We start from the raw sequence: 25303 nt of genomic DNA, 5'->3' as shown, positions 1-25303 counted from the left end.
GTTTTTCATGGAATTCTAGGAATGATTAATCCATATTATCATGCATTTTATACAAGGTATGATTAAGTGTACTAATTAGTGGGATTCTGGGTCTCTGTAGAGAATTACAGTAACTTAGGAAAAAGTTTTAAACAACAGCTGTGTGATTGAATTGATTTACTGAAAACTGCTTAAAGTGCTACATAAAGCAGAGGCTGTTGAAGCTAATTAGAAAAATAAATTGCTCTTGGGAAATGTTTATGAGACATTCACATGTAAGCACACACCACAGTCCTATCCAAAAATCAAGGGTTTCAAAATTGATACTTCTACCCAGACTACTTCATAGGTAATCACTAGCAGACAGGTAAAGGAGTTTTATTCAAGTAGCTCATTTCTTAAGAGATGAAACTGAAGCTTTTCATACCAACTGGTTGGATATGCATTCAAGTGCTGGTTTAACCACCTCTTCGACAATATAGGTTGTAGCTTTATTTATATGAACTGGAATTAACAATTAGAAGGTTGATTGACAATGTGGTCACGTAAGACTAAGCATCAAGAGTAAATTGTCTCCCAATTAAAGAGTTCTATAACACCATTTTATGCTAAATCAACCTCTGCTAATCATAGAAATTAGACCAAAAGCATACACAAAAGAAGAAAAATGTAAGCAATCTTAAAATGCTAAAATGCTGTATCAGAGACATTCGGACATTGTGGAAAATTAAATCCTTCAGCTGCTCACTTCTATGAAAATGCTAAACCTGATTGATACTACAGTCAGTAAAAAGCTTGCCCAGCTTCCCCTGGATGGTCTTTCACCCAACAAGGGCTATTTTCTGATGTCTCCACTAAGCAGACCTAACGCAACTAAAAGACAGCAAAAAATTGCATTCACCATTCAGTTTGATCTGCAGCTTTTCTCCTCAGATTTCTACAACCGCTTGCTAAGCTGGTAAATACACCTGTGCAAGAAGAGCAGCAGTTCAACAGAATCACCTAATAGGAGTCTCACTGAGAGGCTGACCTCTGCAGGAGAAACAGACAGCATAAAATCACTTCAAGGTTGGAGACTCAATACCCACACGTATCAAAAGGATTCCATTTGACTGGAAATGCTAGGGGAAAACAGAACTCCCCTGCAAATGTATTAAGTTGAAGACCACATACGAATCTTACTATTATTTAATTTAGTTTTTGAATATTCCCTTGATATTCTTCTCAAGTAAATATTCATTCTATGGATGTCAGTATCTGAGCTGTTTAAACAGAAGATGGAATACAATTTCTCCAATGCAAACTGCAGTAAACAAAAAATAACCTCTTGAATGATCTGAAGGCTCTTGAAGGGCTCGAGCAGCATTTGCACTAATTTAGTCTGACCAAACACTGCAGAGGACTACCCTATGAGAACTGTCAACTAGCAGAGTAACCTAGAGCGATATTCTCGATTCTGTTTCATGAAGCAGGATGAAATTAAAACAACCTGAAGTTGAATTGAAAGCTCTACCCAGTCAACCAAAGAAGAATGCAACACCAAACACACTACAGTATTTTCCCCACATATCAGAAGTAAATTAGACCTCAAGTTACTACAAGTATAAATAAACCAGGATATGAAAATTCTATAATCTAATAAGTCATTACATTGTTATTGTCTATGACATTTAAATGAGAAAACAGATTATGTCCCTTTTTTCAGTAACACTTCGTCTTTCCCTGCTAATGAAAGCACAAACTCACACAGATTGAAAGCTGACCACTCAACTCTGTTATTCCTACCCCAATGTTTTACTTTTCTGAGCATGGAAGTAAGCAGCCAACTTCTTAACTCTTTCTAATAGAAAAAAAATATATCAGTATTGTTTCATATTCTGCTTCACATGAGTAACTTTAGATTATTAGAGTGCCCATATCAAAGCACAGTCACGCACTAAGTAACTGCCAGTCTCAGAGCCAGTATTCTTCTAAGCAGCTTGGCATTTGAGGTTGTGCAGTCATCTTCTCCCTCAGCTCTCACCAACCACACCAGTACCACCTTCAGCACGAGCCTATTTCCTGTCTAGAAACTTCTCAACCAAAAAAGCAAGAGTACACACACACACACAAATTGCATTTAGCATGTTTGGTCTAAATGATCTCAATACTGACATTTGACTGATTTCCCTGCTTTCAGGATGAGCTACAGATAATCAGTTTCTAATAAACTAATCATCCCACACAGCCTGGCTACCAAATTTAAGCGTACCTACTGCTCAGTTTTCAATCCAGTTCTTTAAAATGACCCAGGAGAAAGATTACATCAGTGTTCAGGTGAGATAGCTAAGTGGCCAGCCACACTGCTGCCAATGGCACAGACAACAAGACAGAGCTAAAGCTACACTGGTTTTAGGGTTAAAAGTAAATATTCAGAGTCAAATGTGCAAGATAGGGCAAGCACAATGCCTACTTTTTGAAAGAAGCCATAAAAAGGAGATTGCATCCCTAATCCTCCTTTAAATAGAGACAATACGCCTGTTAAGCAACTAAATACAAAATACTACACTACAAACTACAGCACAGAAAACCAACATATTTCTAAACCTCCAGGGGAAGGCAAAAACACAGCAGACTAACTACAGCTTTGTGAAACTGAAAGTCCAGTGTCTCAAGCACACAGAATTAATAAAAAGCTTTTGGTGTACTGGGAACAATTTTGCACCAGGAAGTCTTATCTTTCAAGATTAAAGCAGCTGCACCTAAATTATAAGGCAAATAGCTTCACAATTACATTGTTAATAGCACTGCTCAGCTTTATATTGTTAATTGCATTGATCCATTATGTTTAGTTTGAAAAAGAGGAGGCTGAGGGGAGACCTCATGGCTGTCTGCAGCTACCTGAAAGGACATTGTGAAGAGGTTGCTGCTGGTCTCTTCTCACAGGCAAATAGTGACAGAACGAGAGGGAATGGCCTCAAGCTGCAACTGAGTAGGTTTAGAATGGACATTAGGAAATTATTTTTCATAGCAAGAGTGGTCAGGCATTGGAACTGGCTGCCCAGGGAGGTGGTTGGGTCATCAACCCTGGATGTGTCTAAAAGTCGTTTGAATGTGGTGCTTGGGGATATGGTTTAAGGGTGAACTTTGTAGAGTAGGGATATTGGCTGGACTCGGTGATCCTGAGGGTTTTTTCCAACCAACAGATTTCACTGTGATTCTGTGATCATTATCCTACTGTAGCACTTCCACCAGTACAATAACATATACATTTGCTCATTCTCCACTCTTTTTTCACCACCTGCTCAGCCAAAAGGGTACCTTACTTGATAATAAATATCTGACTGGTAGCCTTCACTCAATCAGGGCTGTCAGTTTTAAAACCAAAACAACAAAAACCTGCCATCTACAAGGCAGCAGCCAGCGAAGCACACCTTGTTGCAACATGTTAAATAATCTTAACTCAGCACACATCCTTTTTGTATTATACATTCCATCTTAGAGAGCCTATAATTTTTCAGGCCTTGTCAGGTTTCATTTACCAGTTCCGCTGCAGTGTTTAGTAAGCACTATGCACTCCTCTGCTATTTTTCAGACCTGACAATTAGCTTGAGCCTTGTTCACTCTGCATATATTAAAATGACAGGATACTCACAGTTAAAGGATGGTCAGAGGTGGAACAACACTGGGAGCACGTCTCCTGTTCCTCTGATAAATAATGTGCCTGCTCTATTTTTGGAATGTCATTACTTGTTAATTTGTTTCCTATACGTCCCTGTTTGCGAGGCACTGCAATAGATACAGGACCCTATTGTAACAAACAAATGGGTGGAAGAGAAAAGGGGGGCTGTGGAGAACTCGCTGTTACAAAGACGACTAGTCTTTACCCTCATGCCTTCAGCACACGCTGGCCAAGTCTTGTAAAAGTCTCTCCCCTGCCAGCTCCTCCACGAAGCACTGTGGTGAAGTGTTTCCTGCATCCCATCGCAGGTCCAAAGACATGCACCACATTCGAGACTCTGAGATGCTGCCCTCAGAACCCAGATGTGAAAAAGTATTGAACTTACTTGGCCAGATGCGTTTGTCCGCATACAGCTCTTGTAAGTAAAAGGCAGTTGGGCGTGATGCAGCCACACCACCTACTTGCATGACACCAGCAACATAAATTGGTATGCTCAGACACAGCAGGACGAAAAACATTGAAGGCAGCCTTTCATCTTGACTAATCTCCAAGCCACTGCACTGGAAAAGGTAAATTGGGCTTTCAATATAGCTGAGGGCATCAGCCAAGTGCTTTTAGAATGCATTAATATGTTTTTAACCTAGTTAAGTCTTTACAGACTTGTACTCAGAAGAGTTGGTAACCAATTACTTTTAAAAAAATAATACATTTATTAATGTATACAGAATTAAAACATCCACAGCTCACATACAACACCAAAAAAGAAACAGGATGTGATGTCCAGGCTGCTGTAGTGAGACTTGATAAGAACTGAACTGGTGAGAACACACAGCCACCACTGTACTCCACATCCAGACACTTTAACAGCAGATGAATCTCAGGTCTGCTTAGCTTCTATATTAATATTTAATGACATTCTAAAAGCAGAAAATACTTCTTCCCATCATTCTTGCCAAAAATTGTGGATACTATGGATAGAGATTTTACTGTGGCCAGTACACAAACCTCTCTAACAGCAATAAAATGATTTTTTAATGTATATAAAAGTGTTCCATTTACAAACCAAATTCCCCTTGCCAGAGCTCCTGAGAGAATATCATCATAGCAGTATTGAAGAGTCACTTTCCAGTTTTACATGCACCTAATTTCAAAGTGGCTCTGTTCCATGTGACACAACCTGCAAGTTAGTAAGAACACCACAAGCTGGGCAATGCATCTCTACATGTTGCAATGTCACCTGAATTGGGAAGTAAATTTGAAATAATCCACATAATTCACTAGAATGGAAGTATGTAATCCTAAATTATTTAAAGATTAGTCCAAGGTGTTTAGCAACAGGACAAGTGGGAGTGGTTTAGAAACTGAGGGAGAGTAGCTTTAGACTGGATCTTAGGAATATGTTCTTCAGTATGAGGGTGGTGAGACTCTGGAATAGGCTATCCAGGGAGGCTGTGGATGTCTCTTCCCTGGGGTGTTCAAGGCCATGTTGGATGAAGCCTTGAGCAGCCAAGTGTAGTTAAGAGGTGTCCCTGCCCACAGGAGGGAGGCTGAAGTACATGACCTAAGCCGTTCTACGAATTTAACAATGAGTAAGGAATTTGTTTGCTCTTCATGGGAAGGAAGCAAATTCCAACCAATTCCATTATAGGAAGAATTGAATCTGTGGGTTTTCAGCAGCAACAGCTATCCATTTATTTAAGGCAGCCATACACTATCTTGCACTTCAAAAGCAGAGAGTACTCACCGAGTTCATGTGAAAACACAAAATGTAATCAACTAGACAGAGTTTGTTGCACTAAATACACCAATCTTTCCCCAAGTCAAGTCCAATCCCTTTCCTGAAGCTCTGAGTGTACCATCAGCAAGTTCATTCTTCTTTCTGAGACTCTGAATGGGTTGATACACATTTTTCTATGTTACATGCATGCAATCTTTGTACTTCTGCTATTCTACCCTACTAGCAGCTCATGAAATCAAAGACAGCTTGCTTGATTCTAGAGAGACAATTTAAATACAACTACAGAATTACAATTAGCATTAACTCGTTTAGTTCTTTAGCATTGTTAGAATTGAAACAGACCCTCTCATGCCAGAATTTTACTCATTTTACAGAAATCACTGTTTTATATAAAACAGTTCAAATATCAGGAGTTTTCCAAAGGACTAGTTAAAAATTTGGCAAAATGTCATCGATTCCCTTGTAAAAGACTGTCCATTGCAGGCTTAAATTTAGAGAGAAAAGTCATTTCACATTTGGATCAAAATCTCTAACAAAGCTGAAACAAAATGCCTTCAGACAAGGGGAAAAACTGACTGGTTTTGGCAGACTGAAACGTTTACTGTACACACACGATCAGTTTCTGACACGTGATCTCTATCAAGTAGATGCCAAATTTGATGCCAGCTTTTGAACTTCTACGAGTAATCCTCAGAAAAAAAACATTTAAAACAGCTTAATTTGTTGCATTTCCTACAGCTATTATTAGCAATAGATGTTCAGCCTCAGTATTTAGTCTTTGAATCTTGGATATGAATTGGAAGTATTCATCAATGCAGTGCATATGGAGATGGCCTTTTAAGAGAACTGCTTATTTGAAGCAGTAAACATTTCCAGCTTCCATGCTGCAGAGCAAAAATATTTTTTAATTAGAAGTGCACAGCTGAAAAAGGCAGCATTTGGAGTATTCTTTTGATATTTGCACATTAAAAAAACTGCTCAATTAGAAAGCAAATCTCTCAATTAGAAACTATGAGAATTTTTGCAGTGCTGGAATCATAACTTTGTTCCCCCCATTCTACTTTGGGCATGTGTTCATCTTGGGAGATCAGATGGGATCTAGTTGATGCTCATGTGTCTTAAACAGCACTGCCATTAATCACCCCACCATACATTTAGCCTATCAGCCTGTGCACTCATCTGCCATTTGCTAGCACTTGAATAATCACAAATTATTAAGAAGCACAGAAGTTTATCAGTAGCTGGAAATGACAAATCCTTGAAAAGTCCTGAAGCCTGTGAGCATTTCTACACAGCTCAGCCTCTGTGGAAGTACTGGGGAAGAGTGAAATATAATTATTGCTGTATTTATAGTCTCCTGGCAGATACTGCCAACTCCTAACAAAGCTAACCTTTTGTTGGGTGGGTACTACCCAAAAAAGATTGTTTTCAGCCACACTGACCAAGTGAGGCAAGTTCTTACACTCAACACAAAGACCTCTGAAGTGGAAGTGTTTGAAAATTAAATACAGCAGATCAATTAAAAATTCAAAATGTACTGAAATGTCCTGGCTATCCACACAAAGAGCCCCTTTTATTCCAATTACTAAAAAGCAAACCTTTCACTTTTTATGAATGACACAAAAATTAGGTCTACCAAGCATGCGATCCAGTACTGCAGCTCCAGGGATGTTTTATGTTAGTGTCTAAACAACAACCTTTTGTTCTGCATTTATAAGAATACCATTTGTTACAATAAACAAATTTGTTTCTGATATTAACCTTGGAAAAACCCTGATCTCTCAGGACTTCCACAGCACAAATACCATGAAAACACCACAATATAATGCTTAATGAAATATCTCTGCTCCAATCTTATGATGCTTCAATGACAACTTTTGCAATTAGTTGCAGTGTTACACACAAAGAAAGTAAGAGAGATAAGCCTTGCCAGTGGTACTCCAAATCCACAGAAGGTAAGCTGGGACACGAGTCACCCAAAACACAATCACAGTAATTTTTGTCTCTCTTCCTAAACACTCCATGGCAGTTCTGCAAAATACACCATCCCACAGCAAAAGCTTCTAGTACTGAACAGAAGCACTGACTACCCTCTTAGAACCGAGTTGATGCTCTCATGAATTTGCAGCCAGCTGCAATACAGAACACTGTCAAGGGCACAAATATTTGAAGGAATAGTATTTTGTTATTACAAAACAATAGAAACAAACAATAAGTAGTACTTTAAATAACTTAGCTAACATGTTTAGATTTAATAACAGTATCCTGTAAAACACTCAGAAGTGATGACGTATCTGTGAATTCTTTAGCCTTTGGAGTGCTCTTAAAAGACAGAAGTAAGAAAAAATCAAAACTCAGCCAACAGAAGTGATGAAGAGTGTCACCTGCTAGTATACTTTAAACATGTTAGTTTTAACTGGAAAACAAAGCAGTCAACTATAAAAGGATGTTGGTACAAGACAGTTCAGAGATGTAACACAAAGAACAATATAGTTTCCTGTCTCTGCAAATACTTACTTTTTCTACACACAATCCGAGGAGTGTGTAATAAAAAATTTGTTTGCTTACACAACAATAACTCTTAATGAAGTTAAGACTGCTACTGTCTGCTTAACAAAACCATATACAAATCTGTGCAACTAAAATAGCAAAAGCAAACTGCCTACCACCACACCTCAGAGCCATGTGGGGTTCCAGGTCCTTCAAAGAAAGTTACATCCACGGTCAGAGCTAAATCCTGAATTCATTGCTTTGATACAGCAGGGACCTGGTATTGAGGGTAACTAATCTCAAAATAACAAAAAGATCTACATTCATTTTAAAATGAAAATACGTTATTTATTTTGAACTACTCATTGCTAATACTCCTCCTTGTTTAAACAGCACACCTGATTTTAATGCCTAGGAGGAAAAGCATCACTATAGCTTTAAAGCGCTTTGAACTGCACACTTGTACTTCACGCTGAAACTGCACAGTCCCTTGATGATACTTTTAAATCCATGATCTCTGAGATGACAAAACGTATTTGTTGGAGGAAACTAATTTTGCCATATTTTGCCACAAAATTTCCCATCTACACAAACATGGAGTCAGTTAAATCTTCCTCTCACTCAAGTAGAATAATTTCAAGAATATTTGTGACCTAAATTTCTTTCTGTATAGCCTATGCCAATTTGCCTGAGAAAAGAATCAAAGGAGTAGCGGTCATTAGAGCTGCAAGAGAGAAAAGAACTCAGAAGAGTGTACACATCTGTGATATCTCAATATGAATGGGGACAATAGGCGCCTTATACAGCTATAATGGAGGGTGTGGGGGAGGAAGGCTAGCAAGCCTTTTTTGTTTGCAACATGAAGATGTGAACATTTCTGTAGAATGCAGTTCAGAAGCATTCTGTGCCATAGCTAAACTACTCTATTTCTTGCTGGATTTCTTAGCTGAATTCAGTGTTCAGAAGAATAAGGCAGAAGTCATGAAGCAGACTCAAACGCAGAGAAAAAGGAAAAGGAAACAGGAGTCTTTGCAGGAGGAGAAGAAAAAGAAACAGGGTAGGTATGACGGACGCAGTTGATAAAAGCAAACAGAAGAGTAAATCCACAGAACAGATAAAGCCTAGCAGTTCTATGGACCTCAAAACCCATTACTGCCTGGCCTTCACAGAAAACAGACCAGACCCTCCCAGAAACACTCACATAGAGACAGCAGAAAAAAGACCAAATTCTGACTAGAAATCATCTAATGTTTGTAGGTTAAAAGGTGGAAGACTTTATAAATTTCATTCAAAATCTGATGCAGAATTTAGGGGATCTTTATAAGACCAACAGGAGCACAACTCTGAACTAATCTGCTTTGAGTATATCCACTGTAAGTTGAAAAAGGCCTTTTGAATCTTAAGCTTCATTTTTAATACGAGGGTTTTACTAGGAAAATGCATTGGCACAGTGAGTGCCAATCACTGCCAATTCCCTGCTATTTAAAACTTAACATTTAAAATGTAAATTTGAGACTTAAGAAGTCTTGAGTTACATTATATGAACTGAGTGAAGATTTAATTTCCAAAACCACTTAGAATTCTGCCAAAACACTTTTTCACATTAAGCAAAGACACAGAGACTGCAAAACACATGTATCCTAACATTCCTAGCACATTACAATATTGTATTTATTTCTTCATTATAGCACATCATTTGTAGCTCCAGTTCAAGCATTAAAAATAAATATCTTAATTGGGAAAATAGGAAAAGGAAGTCAGCACATTAATCAGTTACTATTTGTGTGCACAAGAAAGTCCCAAAGATGGTATTATTCTTCTCTACAGTTAGCTGTGTTTAAAAAACAATATATGCTGTTTAGAAGCAGGGTGGAATATTAATTTACACATCTCTACCGATATGGGAGGATATCACCACACACCCCCAGCCCTTGAGATGGAAAAGTGATTACACTGTCATTGTATGACTGTGCCGTGATGACAACAGTGAAAGAGGGAGAGACAAAAAAGATGCTGGCTCTCCAGAGAATTCTGAATAATAGCTGCTACACCTACACAGCTTTGGGAGCAGGGAACAAAAACATCACAAATACTTTATGTGTCTCTATGAGAAGTTAAGAAGGATACCATAGGGAAAAGGTTAGCATTTAAGAAGTGGAAAGCTTGTCTACTTGGGAAGAGCTGAACTGCTCACAGAACACAGCAAATTGGATGTAAACAGGAAAATACAGAACTAAAAAAAGAACGATCAGAGTGCCTTGCACCAAACTCCAGCTGATAATAAAAAGATGTTTAAATAACACATCAGAAACAGGAAGCCAGCTGGGGAGACAGTAGATCTCTTCATGACAAAAGCATAAAATGGACACTCAGATTAAAGCCATAGCTCTTCATGTTGGCCTCTGCCACTAAAGATACTACTGGAGAGATTCCTACTTCCAGTGGTCCTTTGTAGCAAATTGCCTGCAGAAGTGTAATAAATTCTAAGGAGTTATAGAAAATAATTAAACCAGATAGTCACATGAGGCAGTGGTCAGTCAACAGAATACTCTTCATCCAAGAGAGGTTCAAATGTGAATGTTGAGAACTGCTGGACAAACTGCACAATTTGCTACTACAAATGGCTACTGCATCAGAGGACTGGAAAGCGACCAGCGCAGCTTCTGCTGACACCAAGAAATCCAGAGGGCTCTAAGGAGCCATGGACCAGTGAATCTCACATTTATGCTTCAACTGTAGTACGATGGTAGGAGCTATGCTGAACAAATCACTGAGCACACAAATACACAAAGTCTGCAGAAAACAACCAACATGGCATGACTTCTGAACAGGGAAAGCTTGGTTGAGGGGGAGAAGAAAGAACACTGTACCTGTATGATACTCAGACCAGTCTAATATTTCTTGTTGGGTCCCTTTTGTTAAGATTTGTAAAAATTAATTATTTTAATATTTGGATTACTTTACTGCAGTGTCAAAATTATATTTACCCAAGGAACTTCTACAGAGATGTCTTTGCCAGTAGGAAATGTGACTTCACTAAGGTTTGTTAACAGAGCCTTACCAGAAAGCTTCCACAGTAATAGGTTAAGCCTAAGAAAATCCAGTGGGATAAACATGGCACTATCATTCTGAACATCTAACATTTTCTGCAAATCAAAGCTTCAACCAATTGTGAGCCAGAGGTCAAGGAAAGAGGAGGAGTTAAGAGAGTTTAGTGAAACTGAATTACGCAAGTCATATTTTTTTGGTGAGACGAGTTGCTTTAGTTCCCCTTTGCAGCTATGTGTAATTAAAACTCAACTTTTCTCTTCATAGTAAGAGAATTTTTTTTAAGTGGCTTCTAGATTTAAGCTCCTTGCTTCTCTGTTCCATCAGTAAATACTTCAAGGTAAATTGTCAATATTTTCGAGTCTTCTCTTAGAGTGCTGGGGGAATGGAATCAGTTTTTCTTTTAAAATGAAAAATGAGATGCTTTACTATTCATGTCACTGTCACAGTCAGGGTTTGAGGAGAAAGAGGAAATATAATGGGATTTGAAAAAAGAAAACCAAATTAGCAATACTGCAGCCTGCAACAGAGCCATGCAAAGGTGGAGGAAAAGCAATTGTTTTCCTTACCATATTAACACTAAGTGTAATTTAATATGAAAAATATTAAACACTACAGTCATTACATGTATCTTCAAATTGTCCAAACTACTTAAAGAAAAAATACATTACAATAAAAGCAAGAAACAAATGTATGTGAGAAACTATGCACAGAAAGTATCTTACAAAAATCTGACAGGTTTCTTTACATGGGAAGATTCACTAACACTATCATAGCAATATTACACTTACCTCAGAACAAAGTGACCAGACTTAAACCACCATAATATTAACTAAATTACTTAGAGCATATATGTTCTTCCTTTCTAAACTGACTGTAAGTGAAAGAACATGCATCTGAAATATATGGGGGAAAAAGCTATCCAAGATTAATCAAGCAGCCCATCAGAGAACACACTGCAAACACTGAACCCATCTGCAGCCTACTTCTAAGATTTTCACTCATTTACAACAGTAAAATGAGTTTTGTACACAATCACTGTAGCAACAGCACAGAAACGGATTCCATTACAACATGTGAATTTCACCATGCTCCCTACTATAATTTGCTGTTCATTATCAGTGACCAACACTGATAGAAATAAAGCTACTCATCCATTTTTATTATTACCACTTTTTAAAAACAAAGGCTTTATATCCTTAATCATTCTTAGCATCTACAGTTTTACATCATTATGCCTACAATTCATGATGAAAAGAACAAAGCAACAGAATTTTTACAAGCAGAACTATGCTTCCCTCCAACATGTACCTTCCCATATATTTAGGCTTCTGTGGCATTAAGAAAACATGCTGAAAATCTAACTCGGAAAGAAAGCTTCTCACTTTTAAAACCTTCATGTGCTTGTCCCTACATCAGACCCACTCTGACAATACATTTGTTGGAACTGTGAAATTAACACCTGGGGCTATACAAAGGACACACAAGTATCAAGTCACTACAACAAAATACTTTATCTGCTACCTTCAAAACACAACAAATACCCACTCCAAAACTGCTACCTTCAAAACACAGCAAACACCCACCCCCAAACTCCAAAGCATCCCCACCACCAAGATGACAGCGTGTCAATGCAAAGAGGAATTACATTAATTTCAAAGTAATCCAAAATATCTCAAGAAGACACCTAGAGCAGCTCTCCTTGGCAAAAGAGGTGCCTCTGCATGCAAAATGCTACTTTTCTTAAGCACTTGTACACAGGCAGATGCGTGGAAGACTTTACAGGATAAAAGAACACAAACAGGGTCAGACAAGGAGGGAAAGTTAACAATTACAGGAGATTCATTCGCTTTTCATTCCACCAATTCTCCATAAACAGCAGACAAACTGCAAAGAGAAAGAGAGAAAAACGGATCTTCTGGATTACCTGCAATACACAGATGTTCACAAGACATTAAAAATTACCATCCTGGCACAACCACACTAACTTATTATTTCTACTTATAAAAGGATAGTTTTTGCTACTTATATAGCTTATTTTGTCTGCCAAAGCAAATTCTACTAGACATCAGTTTAGGGTTCTCCTTAGTCAAACCAAAGCACTAAACAAAGCTGACTTTGTTCAGTATTACATTTCTCTGGACATTTTTTAATGCCATAAATCAATGCATTCAGTTCTTAAACCAATGTGCAAAACTTCTAAGGACAGTCATTAAAATCTGTGGATTATTTTGAGATGAACAGGCTGAAGAAAGGGACATATTTTCTACTGTCATCTGTCTTTGCTGCCTGAATGCCTTTTAATACCTGATTATGTATTAATAACATCTTGAAATGATGATTTGAGGGTTGTTACAATTATGGTCACAGTTTTGGCTGACATCAACACAAAATTCACAGAGAGAGTGATTTGCCATTGGAATGGGCTGCCCAGGGAGGTGGTGGAGTCACCATCCCTGGGGATGTTCAAGAAAAGACTGGATGGGTCACTTGGTGTCATGGTCTAGTTGATTGGATAGGGCTGGGTGCTAGGTTGGACTGGATGATCTTGGAGGTCTCTTCCAACCTGGTTGATTCTATGATTCTGTGATTCTAAAACAACACCAAAAACACAGAGAAGCCATTCTGCCTCTTCAGAGCATTTGAGAGCAAATACTGATTAAAACACCACTGCTTCCAAACTGGACCAAAGAAATCCCACTTTGAGTGGGAATTTTTAACAAACTGATCCAGCAAAATCTGAATTCTAAACTGGTTTCAGACTTTTTTATTTTTACTTTATCAATTTGTCTATTATTTAAAAGAAGAAGAAAACAAATTTTTACATTATCTTAAATTATTTCCATGCAGAAGTGACAAACTAAAAGCACTTGATATTAATATTAATGTTAGAATATTAGTAATAAGAAAGAAAGATACCTTATGCCATTGCTCAGCAATTAAAATGATGACCATCATGATCACATCTATCCATTTTATCTCCAGTAGTCACCTACAGTTTCAAGTTACCTGGCATCAGAGCAGCATGATCTGTTTAGCTCTACACTGAGTTAGCGCAGTAACAGGAAACTGAGTCTAAAAATAGATCTGTAAACTATGTAGACTAGCAGAAAAATTGACAAACACTAAAATAATCATTTCTTCCACAGAGTCCTCAAAGTGAATTATTAAGCAGGAAGAACTGCACACAGAGTTTGGAACATTTCAAGACAATTGCCTAAATCTTTAAGACATTTAAAGCAAGTAGAACGTTTCTTTATTTTTTAATCATTTGGCCAATACATACAAACTGTTTACAAAGATATCAAAATGTTTGCCAGACAAATTTGGCCATCACAAACAGAAAATGCATCATCTGGGAGTTTTCTTTCTTTTTTTAAAGAGAAGCTTTAACATTTTATCCTAATAATACTGTACTTAATTTCTTTGTTTCTACACTCAATTTCTTTGTTTCTACACTCAATTTCTATGTTTCTACACTCAATTTCTATGTTTCTACACTCAATTTCTATGTTTGTACACTTCAGAAAGAGTACCCTGTGCTCAAAACAGTCCTATGGATTCAAAGTCTGGTCTAAAGTTCACTAAAACAGAGCATAGGGAATACAGGGAACAAGTATTTTGAAGCTTTGCACATCAGTCTTACTGTTTCACATACAGTGCCAGTTTACAAAATGTTAATGCAGTGACTGAATCTGATAAACTAAACCCATTACAGGTTTACAGTTTGGATTCTCAACTTAATGAGAGTTAACATCTTTATAACAAAATGTTCAAAGCTACAAGACATATGCTGAACATGTGTATACATGTAAAGCTTTGAAAGCTGCTTAAAAATGTGAGAATGAGTAAAGCTCATGTTACCCTTGATAAATGTCAGCTGTCAGGCATCGCAGCCCAATACACACTATTTTTTCTACAAACTAGAGCCCAGAATAATGCAATTTTTACTTCACCAGCTGAATATAATGCATTATACATGGCAGCATCTACCCAAGGTCAAAAGTTCGGCGTTTTCAGATTTTAACTTCTAAAGCAGGGTATTGTTACACAGACAACATTACACTGAAATTAATGGAAGTATTTCCGAGAAGCTCTGGTGAAGTTACACACAATACGAATCCATTGACACATTCTGCTTCAAAGTCAAAAGAAACCTGAAAGAAAACTCAATTTTTCTTATACCCACTACCAGTTCTATATCTGTGCAGTCCAATTTTACTTGAACATTTGCTGCTGCTGCTGTAGTAAATCACTCATCATAAAATTCTAATTGTATCTTGCAGAATTAGCCCAAGAAACTCCACAGTGTCTTGAAACACGAAGCGTAGGATAAAAGGATGGGGTAAGGGTCAGAGTGGTAGAACTTTCCATTAAGAAATGTTACTTTTTAATGTAATATAAATATGTCAGTCTACCCTATTTGCAGTGTAGTCCACTTCCAAACTGCTCATTCCCTGGCTCCCCCATTTGAAATTATGTATTATTTATCATTCCAAGTATAAAAGAAATTATTACTATGCTGCCATTATCATGACAAACAGTGAAATGTACTGTACAATGATTACCATGTTAAAAAACAGGTTTCTCCTTCCACAGTTTAATCTGAAGCACCATTGCAGTCTTTCCTGAATTTGTGCTAAAAGTATTAGCTAGTTTTACTGAGCAGATTAAAAGCTCAGTGTGTTGAAAGATCATGAAATGCTTGTGTCATATCAATGCCTTTCCCTCTTTCTGTTTAAGTGTTTTGATCCACTGAAAATTAATATACTTCTACTGGGATTTTCAGCAGCACTTAGCATTGGTCTAAGTTTCTTCCTGTTAATTCAATGAAAAATTTATCACCAGCTCCAGTAGAAATACTAAGGCTGAAACAAATTTCTTTCAAAATGTTATCTTCAAAATGGGACAGTGTGGTGGGAGGGAAAGGGGGGAAAAAGTACCAAGCAAACAGGTAGAAAATGTGTGTTTTCCTCTCAAAATATATAGATTTTATTTAGGACTAATTCCCAAATTACTTAGAAATGTAGGTGTGCACTGCACACACAGCCAAGAAAAGCAGATAAAACAGATAAAGTATCTCTGCTTGCTCAACAGGCATCTTTTAAGAATGCTATTATCTATGTTAAACTCAGTATGTGAATTAGAGTAACTCCTGAAATCATTCTTCCATGCTACCTGATGGCTTCTAACAATATCAATAACAACCTACAATGTTCATTGTTTCATTTTTTGAAAGCCACACTTTTTACATACCAACTGTCTGCTACTTATTTACAGTTATTGTAAGTAATCTAAATTATACTGCATCAACCACACTGAACAGCAGAGATGCAAAATCAGAACAGTAACTTGTGAAAGCCATGACACCTTAACTGCTAGGTTTACTTTTAAAAAAATACATTATTTGTAGTGCTGTAAACACCAATACAACATCTTTGCACCACAGAAGTGATTATAAGCACTAATCAAACTACTGAGTTTCAGCAGAACACAAAAACTCTTCAGGTCTTTTAGGACATAAGAGTATATAAAGCAAGAAGCTCCCTTACACATTTAATTTACAGCTCACATTGCATCTGCTCTGAAACCAACATTGGCAATGTGAAATCAGAGCTTAACAAGCAATGCAGAAAGTCTAATGAAGAGGCAGTAGCCTAAAATAAGTTGCCCATTAATACCATTAAGAAGATATATAGTTCTGAAGACTAATATGATTATGTTCTCCTTCAAAATAAATATCTAATATTTACATACTTCTTAATGCTTTAATCCTCATACTGACAATTCAAAATAGACACTTTCAAAGAGACAGATAAATAAATACATCCTGTCTTACTGTAACACACACAAAAAAAGAAATGGAGAAGTACTAGGAATGACAAAACCTGTAGTGTACCTACTACTGACCAAGGGAAATAAAATACCCTGTGAAATGGTTAACACTTCAAGACAGACATAACTGATTAAGTTTTAAGAAATCACACAAGACATACAACACTTCACTGAGAAATTCCAAAATGTTTGCTTAGTCTTTAAATTGTGTTTCCTTCTAGCCCCACAACTTTTAGGAAGATTAGAATGAATGAAATAATCTAGTAAAGGAAAATCTGTCACTCTTAAAACCTAAACTGGCATTCCTGTCCATGGCAGGGAGGTTGGAGTAGATGATCTCTAAGCTCCCATCCAATCTAAGTCTTTCTATGATTCATTCATCTATCAGGGAAGAGCAAAATACCACTATGTATGAATGGTAACACTGCCTTGGATTACAAAAGAGCCACAAATCCTGCAATTTTGGGGTAAACACCATACAGTTTTTAGCTCTTACTCATCTTCCCTCGATATAGATGTTCTTTAAAATCTGAGGGTCTTTGCAGAACTCTGAGTGATGATTTCTCACTACCTTTGAGCAAGTGGAAGGGTTACCACTTACTGCTCTGCAATTACTGCATGGCCAGCTACTCACTGACAAATTGCTCATTAGTAGCAAGCTCTTATAGAAAGCTTCATCGAGCTTCATATTGATCTTAATTTTCAACTCTAGGATATTGCAAAATAATACAGCTCTCATTGAAATCCTCAATTCTAATCCTGTCACAACAATATGTGAGCAACGCTGACACAGGACCCAGGATGAGACATTACAGAGGTGGTAGAGAAACAAGGTGAAAAACAAAAGACATCTAAAACAAAGAGACAGAACTGCTTTTCCTACTTTAACAGTATTGTGGAGAAAAGAAGGGGAATGACAGCTTTTGAAATAACAAATCACTTAATGAATATTCTATACAAGAAGCTGGAAGAGGGAAAAAGACACATAATTAAAGTTATCAGCATATTCAATATATATCACTTAAAAGCATTCATTTGAAATTCCTGACATTACTATTATCAGAAATGTCACTATCTATACAGGTATTTTTCTCAGGAACAACATCTACAGATCAATTATAAAAGGGTACTGCAACCATTATAGATCCTGCAATTCCTTTTCCTCCATTTACATAGCTCGAATAATTCAGCTTTGCCCTCTCAATTTATATTTACATTAAATGGGCACTGGGAAAAAAAAGTGTCATTATTTCTCCTCCATAAGATATTAGAAAGTCTTCCTTCAAATAAAATAAGCTTTTTGTAATTGCACATGTTCAATACAAATGGCCCTTTTTCCTCCCTAGGATAGACAAAGCTTAGCACTAGAAAAAAAGAAATTTAGATAGGCATCACTAATTTTCCAATTCTCTATCACATCACAGCCCTGAGGTTTATTATGAGAGAACGTCTGCTCTAGTGCTGGAAATGGGAATATGGTGAAATAGTAACATTAAAATACTCATCCCCTATTTTCACACCATTCTTACCAAAAGACTGCAACAGTATGTGGAGCCAGAAAAACAAAAGGCATACCTTGTTTTTCTGGCATATAGGTTTTGCTCTGAATCCATTTCTATTTGTCAGATCACTGATTCATCTGGACATTTCCCATTTGTACCTTGAGAACTAAAACTGGGTACTGTAAGGGTGACAATGGATTATTGTATTGTGCTTCTAATTTACTTATCCTGAAGAAAACTATGCATTCCTAATAGCCATCTGATTGGAGAGAGCAGACAGTGGACACTGTACCATGATTGAGAGCAAATAATTTTTGATACCACAAACCACATAGCCACTTTTGTTGTATTAGCCTTCTAGATTTAGACTTCAACAGACTACAGACCATAAACACAGAAGTGTTTATGTAGTTTAATCCTACATAGTTTAATAAGCTACAGAGGACTTCAGACAATATTGTTTTCCTTCCTCTATCCATTCAAGTATGTAGTGTCTCTGCTACCTAAAATTCACATGCTGCTTTTAGAAATAGCCAGATAGGTTGTACTGACTACCACCCTACAGGACAAGTACTGTATGCTTAACAAGTAACACAAGGAAAGTTTAGAGAAATCAAGACAGATAACAAGAGCTTTCTAGAAGACAGACAAAGAGCAGCTGAATGAGAATGCCAGAATGGATTCTGCATTAGTATGTGAAATTGCTGTGAGCAATCCTGTTCTGTCCTATGCTTAGCACCAAGACTGCCATCCAATCAACTTAAAACTAGTTTTAAACTCCACTGAAAGTAAGGTAAACTTTTCTAAAAGGACTGAGGTCTGATACTTCAGTAGAAATCAGTAAAGAATCTTGGAGTCAAGCAGGTTAGAAGAGACCTCCAAGATCATCCAATCCAACCTATCACCCAGCCCTATCCAGTCAACTAGACCATGGCACCAAGTGCCTCATCCAGGCTTTTCTTGAACACCTCCAGGGATGGTGACTCCACCACCTCCCTGGGTAGACCATTCAAATGGCAAATCACTCTTCCTGTGAAGAACTTTCTCCTAATACCAAGCCTATACCTCCCCTGGCACAACTCGAGACTGTGCCCCTTTGTTTTGTTGCTGGCTGCCTGGAAGAAGATACCAACTCCACCTGGCCACAACCTCCCTTTAGGTAGTTGTAGGCAGCAATGAGGTTACTCCTGAGCCTCCTCTTCTCCAGGCTGCACACCCCCAGCTCCCTTGGCCTCTCCTCACAGGGCTGTTCTCCAGGCATCTCATCAGCTTTGTCATCCTTCTCTGAACATGTTTCGGTACCTCACCATCTCTCTTGAATTGAGAGGTCCAGAACTGAACACAGTACTCAAGGTGTGGCCTGACCAGTGCTGAGTACAGGGGAAGAATAACCTCCTTAGCCCTACTGGCCGCAGGAAAACTACTGTTTACTGTGTCTATAACCTGAGAGACTGAGAAGACTTCAAGCCTATAACAGAAGCTAGGAACAACCTGGCTATTAGAGCACATCAACCCAGAAACACTTACAAGCAACATTTGTGTAGATAATGTGACCTACAGATTACCGCTGCCAAGTCCCAGATTTACCACAGTGTAAGAAAGTGCAGGAGGTGGAACAACTTGCAGCAGGAAGGCTGCTTCCTGAGACCACACCACTTTATTCTGAAAACCACTTTCCACATACTCTTTTGGGTATTCAAATGAACAAATACTTGTAAAATGTATTTATTTATAAGTGTATATAGGATATACATATATTGGACACAGAATCCTAAACTCTAGTGCCAAAAAATAAGCATTTGTGTACACACACAGGGTCTTAAAGGAATCAATGTGCCTGCAGCTTAGAATTTCTTGCATCTACTCACCTCTCTATATCCCAATGGTGCACAAGAGAAATTACCAAAAACTATAAGGCTAGCAGAGAGAATGAGTAAATTGATCAGCATTTTGGTTGGGATTTTTTTCTCCACTAAGAAGTTGCTGCTATAAACCTACTGCAAAGCTAGAGCAAAACTGGACCTTCCAAGACCACTGATCTGATCAACATGTTTCTTAGAAAATTTACATCTCCATATCTAACACAGATCTTCAAAAAGGGATTTACATTCCAGAAACCAAACCCATTGTTGCTACAGAAGGCCAAGAGATCTGCAACAAGGATACAGAAATCGTATCTTAGAGACCAATCTATGGAAGAAGCAGAGAAAAAGCTACTCATTGAATCTCATGGCAAAACACCTGGACTGCAGACAGCAGGTCTCATCACCAAGTGAAACAGAAATAAAAGCAGAGAAGACAGAGATACAATGGCAATGTTCTAAAAACAAAAATTTTAGTGGCAACTGCTACATGTCTACTCTTTCCTGGACCACTCCTGCTAGCATGACAGTTAGAAGCTGATTTAGGGGAAGCAGCAGCCTTTAATAATAGACACTAGAGTCCAGCTCATCCCATAACTCTCTGAGAGAGGAGGTTAAGTGGACATAAGCCAGCAGAAATGTGAAGCATGAATCAAGTACTAATGAGCTTTAGAATATAAAATAATTGTCCAAACTTAGAGGTTGTGCTCTAGAATTTCCTCTGAATCATCTTGCCAACTTTCAGTAAAACTTGACAACAGAAACTGGTTACTCCATATAACAGAAATAGAAGATGAAAACACCTTTTTATATTTTTCATTCACCATTTGGAAATTTTGGTGGGGCGGAAATTTCATAAAGGGCAACTCCAAAGCAGTTGGTCATTCCCCTCTGAGAAAAAGAGGGAGATGTAGACAACCTCAAAATTTACTCTACACACAAACAAAACAGTATGGAACTCTATAGCTTATTTTCAGTTTGTGGCTGCTCTTTCAATGCTTTTTGGTTACAAAAGCATCCTTGATACTCCCTGATAAGGCCATTTTCATTAGAAGTAAAAGTTTCACTAGTGATTCTGTCATTACCAGTTAGTCTTCAGTAACACCCCTGTACCCCTGCCCCAAGCAGAATAATTTGAAGTTACAGGATTTACAAATCTGGTGAAGCTTGAGAGACAGCATTCATTTTTTTGCCAGTTTCTCACCCTATTGCTGGCACATACAGCAAGAAGGACGTGCACCCAATGTTACCACAATACAATCAAGCAGCTGTTCAAGAGGAGCCTTTCAGAGACATTTAAATGATGCTTCGAAGTTCATAAGTGAACTCACTCTCCTTTCCTTCAGAAGAACGTTTATTCCATTTCACTATGATAGGCAATATGATTTGCAGCTTCACTGCAGCTCCACTGTGAAGGCAGACGAACCGCCAGGAAACGGACAATGAGAAGCAGACAGGACGCACACAAGCACAGGGAGGACAGAACAAAGAATCACAGGGAGTGGGGGAAAATAAACTCTCTAATAGCTGCTGCTTGGGAACACTAGCTGGAACAAACAGGGAGGCCACCAACTATCATTACAAGCGCATGTTTCTTTGGCAGTTGCAAGGAGAATTGCACACAAGAGGGGGCAGGGGATCTGCTATTAATCATATTACATTCATTGTTCCCTTGATGCTGCTGGCAGTGCTTCAGGAGACTCCCTCAATTCCCAGATAAAACTGCAGCAAGAACAGCAGGGCTCCGAGAACAGCCCGCACCGAACCTTCACAGTCTTGTCCTACTGCGCTAACACTGCCGTGAACTGAACGCTTCTTAACCACTGAACTGCTTCTTGAACCCAACTTGGAAAAATCCACAGCAGAGCCGTCGAGGTTCCTCCCTATCCTAATCTCTCATTAGGAAAAGGAACATACTGCACAAATCTGATGAAACAGATTGCAAGAACAAGCCGCTAGAGAGGGGAAAACATCAGCCCGAAGTAGTCAGGAATCAAGTTTCTTTGGTGAAGGAAGAGTTTTGAATGTTATCTCTAAAGTGCTGAGTGACTCCTTGATTAAGTGGCACTTAACATTCAGTAAGCTTAATGTTCCAGCAAGAAGAGCAGGCCGATACCTGTGACTGGGAATGGGGGAGGGGGGAAATGGCAGCTGATGCAATAAAGTAACTAAGTCAGCTATTCTTTTGTCAGTGAAAAGACAGACATGTTTAAGGGGAAAGAAATGCGGATTAACTAAATCTCGTATTCATACTTCATTGAAAACGTAATGCTGCTTTAATTTGTCTGGTTTGGCAAAGCTACACAGAGAAGGTGAATTTTCCTCACCACAGATTTGTGTGTGTGTATGTGTGACAAACCCAGTAGTGTACCAAAGTGGCACACACTGTAATTAGGTCCAGAACTTGTTAGAGTCACTCTTCCCAAATTAAAAAATCCTAACAGCGCCAAGGGCCTCTTAAGCTTTGCAAGTTGGCAGTGAAGTTCAGGGGGCACTACCTATCTCCCAGGCTGAACAAATATATTCTTGTGTTATGGAAGACACAAGAATAGGAAAAAAAGTTAAATATATAGTGATTGAACTTATGAACTAAGCGCTAATAAGACATTTCTCCCTCGGGCTTCAGTAAGGAGAAAAATCAGACCAGGTTTACTAAGCATCCGAGCTCACTGCAGCCAGCCTGCCCGGTGACTCACTCTCCCTTCCCACTTTCTAGTCAGCCATGGCACTTAGCCGGTGACTGGGTTGGGGGTGGTGTGGGGTTGGTTGTTTGGGCTTTTGTTTGTTAGGTGGTGGTTGGTTTGTTTTCGTCGTTTTGTTGTTGTGTTGGGGGCGTTGGAGGCGGTGTTAGTTTGTTTGCGGTGGTTTGTGTGTTTCTTTGGGGATTTTGGTTTCGTTGTGTGTGGTTTTTTTTGTTTGCTTGGGTAGTTGTTGTGGTTTTTTTTAAACGACGCACAAAAAAGTGTTTACTGAGCTGATTTTCAGAAGGTAGCCGGTACGAGCATCTGAGACAGGCTCCTGCGTTACCGTTAGCTGGACGCGCAGGCTACTCGCTTGCGCCTGTCCTCCCCCTCTCTTGCAGAGGCTGCATGCGGCACGGCACGATCACAGAGAATAAATACAGGAAAAGGGGAAAAAAGCCCTCTGCTCTTGGCAAGGGGAAGGCGTTCCACAAGAACTGCTCCAGGGTCAAAAGTTTACCGTGGTTTCAATTTCACCTTTCCGCAGCCAATGAGCGCCCGGCGGCTCCAGACAGAACCGCGGGCGGCAGCGCGGCCCTTAACTCCTTGCGGCCCGGCGGGGCCCGCCGCAGCACCACCGGGCAGCGCCGAGAGGAGAGGTCCGGTTCTGTCCTCCTCTCGCCTTCTCTCCGAGCAATGGACATGCAGCGCGCTCAGCAGCCGCCGGGAGCCGAACGCTTCTCTTAGCATGGAAAGAAGAGGCAGTGCGCCAGTGAGTCAAAAGTTAAGGGCTGCCTAAGTAGGTTCTTCTTAGCCCCATCTTGATAGAGAAGTCAGTAATGGAAGGGGTAGAAATGGTACTAAGCAGTATCAAAGCAGTACTGAACTGTGGAGCCCTAAGTGACAGCAGCAAGCTTGTGCTGGCAAACAGGAAAGACCGACCTTGTGAAAGGGGAGGGAGAACGCCAGCACAGAATTGTCGGAAGGGATTCCAATTGCCCAGCCAGAGCTGCAGTGATTTACTTTGCTCCGTGTCAAACAAGGAATCAGCCTTGCCCTGGCATAAGGTGTGGCAGCCCAAGGAGCGCTGCTGCCCACTGTTCACATCCCACAGTAATATTAATACTACTCTGCTCCCAGATGCTGACTTCAAAGCAAGTCATTTTCCATCTACCCCAAGAAGGATGGGTTTTGAAGCTACTGCTTGGGTACACAAAAATCATCAGCTCTTCATAGTCTTCCACGGGGAAACAAGAAACACATAGCCACAGAAGTAGACAATGGTCTGACACAACAGACTTGTAATGAATTGTCTTTGCTTTGGCAAGATGCATCATGGTCTCTACTCATCATAAGATTACAGAACTAGAGGCAGAACATAGACAAGACTGCTTGTTCCACTGCATACATCTGCTCTGTATCAATGATTCCAGGTTCTGTAGTCTCCTAATCAGTTATGGTTGAAAAAAAAAAATTAATTAAATAATTAATAGGGAGAATTACAAACAAGTTTTCCAAAATAAAAATATCATTAGCAATGTAGTTTCATCTCACTACTGACTCAGTGATCCATGGTGGGATATCCAAAAATTTGTGCTGAGACCAGTTTTATTCTTTGGGAGATTAAGGTAAATGCTGACAACAGCAAATACTGCATGACACAATCAATCTGAGTGTGTTTTGGCATCCACTTGATCTTGGAAAGTCAGTGTCAACTACATTTAAGCACAGAGAGCAATAGATTTATCACTCCTTCATTGGTCTTGCAGGCTAAAGAGAGCTAAAACCCTCATATGAAGAGTCTTGTTTGGTGCAGTAAGAGACAATAAAATATGAAGCAGTATGAAGAGAAGTGTATGAAGCATGTGGATAAGGAGGATTCAGTAGCAGAGTAATCTAAGAGCATGTTTGACAGAGCAGAAAGGGGTAGGGTTACACAGAGATCTTGAAGTGAATGATTAACAACTCTCACTTGATACCAAGTAGAATGGCAAGTCATTGCATGCATCTGCAAGGCAAACGGCATGGAATTAAACCATTCCAAAATGGGCAGTAGTTAAGTCAGGGAACCTTTGAGAAAAATCACGTTAGCATGTTCATCTCTGCAATACACCATAGGGAAGAATGACAAAAGTCTGAATACAGCTGTGAAGAGATGAAATGACTGCATATGACATCAAACTGCAGAAAAGCTTTATGGTGAAGGTGCCAGTTAAAGTAGAACCATTTTCCAGACTCGAAGAATTTACTATTTGGTTAATTTCAAAGACAATGCACCTGACAAAATAGGAAGAAAGCACAATAGTCAGGTAGCAGCTGCTACTAATTTTACAGAAAAATGCAGTTATGAAATTGGTTAAATTATTTCACTTCACTACCTTGAAGGCTTCCACAGCACTTTGTAACCATGAAAGATATTCAGATCTCAGAACCCTGTGTACTGGTCCCAAGAAGGGAAAAAGACAAGTTCTTAAAAACAACTATGGCACCTGCAAATACTGCCAATC

The 25303-nt window shown here is 38.8% G+C and overlaps 1 protein-coding gene across 1 annotated transcript in view; it reads right to left on the bottom strand.

Annotated features, from left to right (window-relative positions):
• Window positions 1-25303, bottom strand: part of NCOA3 (nuclear receptor coactivator 3) — an 81608-nt gene that overhangs the window by 30519 nt on the left and 25786 nt on the right. The gene's annotated exons all lie outside the window — the stretch shown is intronic.

The sequence above is a fragment of the Pogoniulus pusillus genome, chromosome 29 (genome assembly GCF_015220805.1).
Source record: "Pogoniulus pusillus isolate bPogPus1 chromosome 29, bPogPus1.pri, whole genome shotgun sequence".
In the NCBI taxonomy this organism is placed as follows: Eukaryota; Metazoa; Chordata; class Aves; order Piciformes; family Lybiidae; genus Pogoniulus; species Pogoniulus pusillus.
The sequence above is the reverse complement of the archived record's forward strand: the minus strand, read 5'-3'. Positions and strand labels throughout refer to the sequence as shown.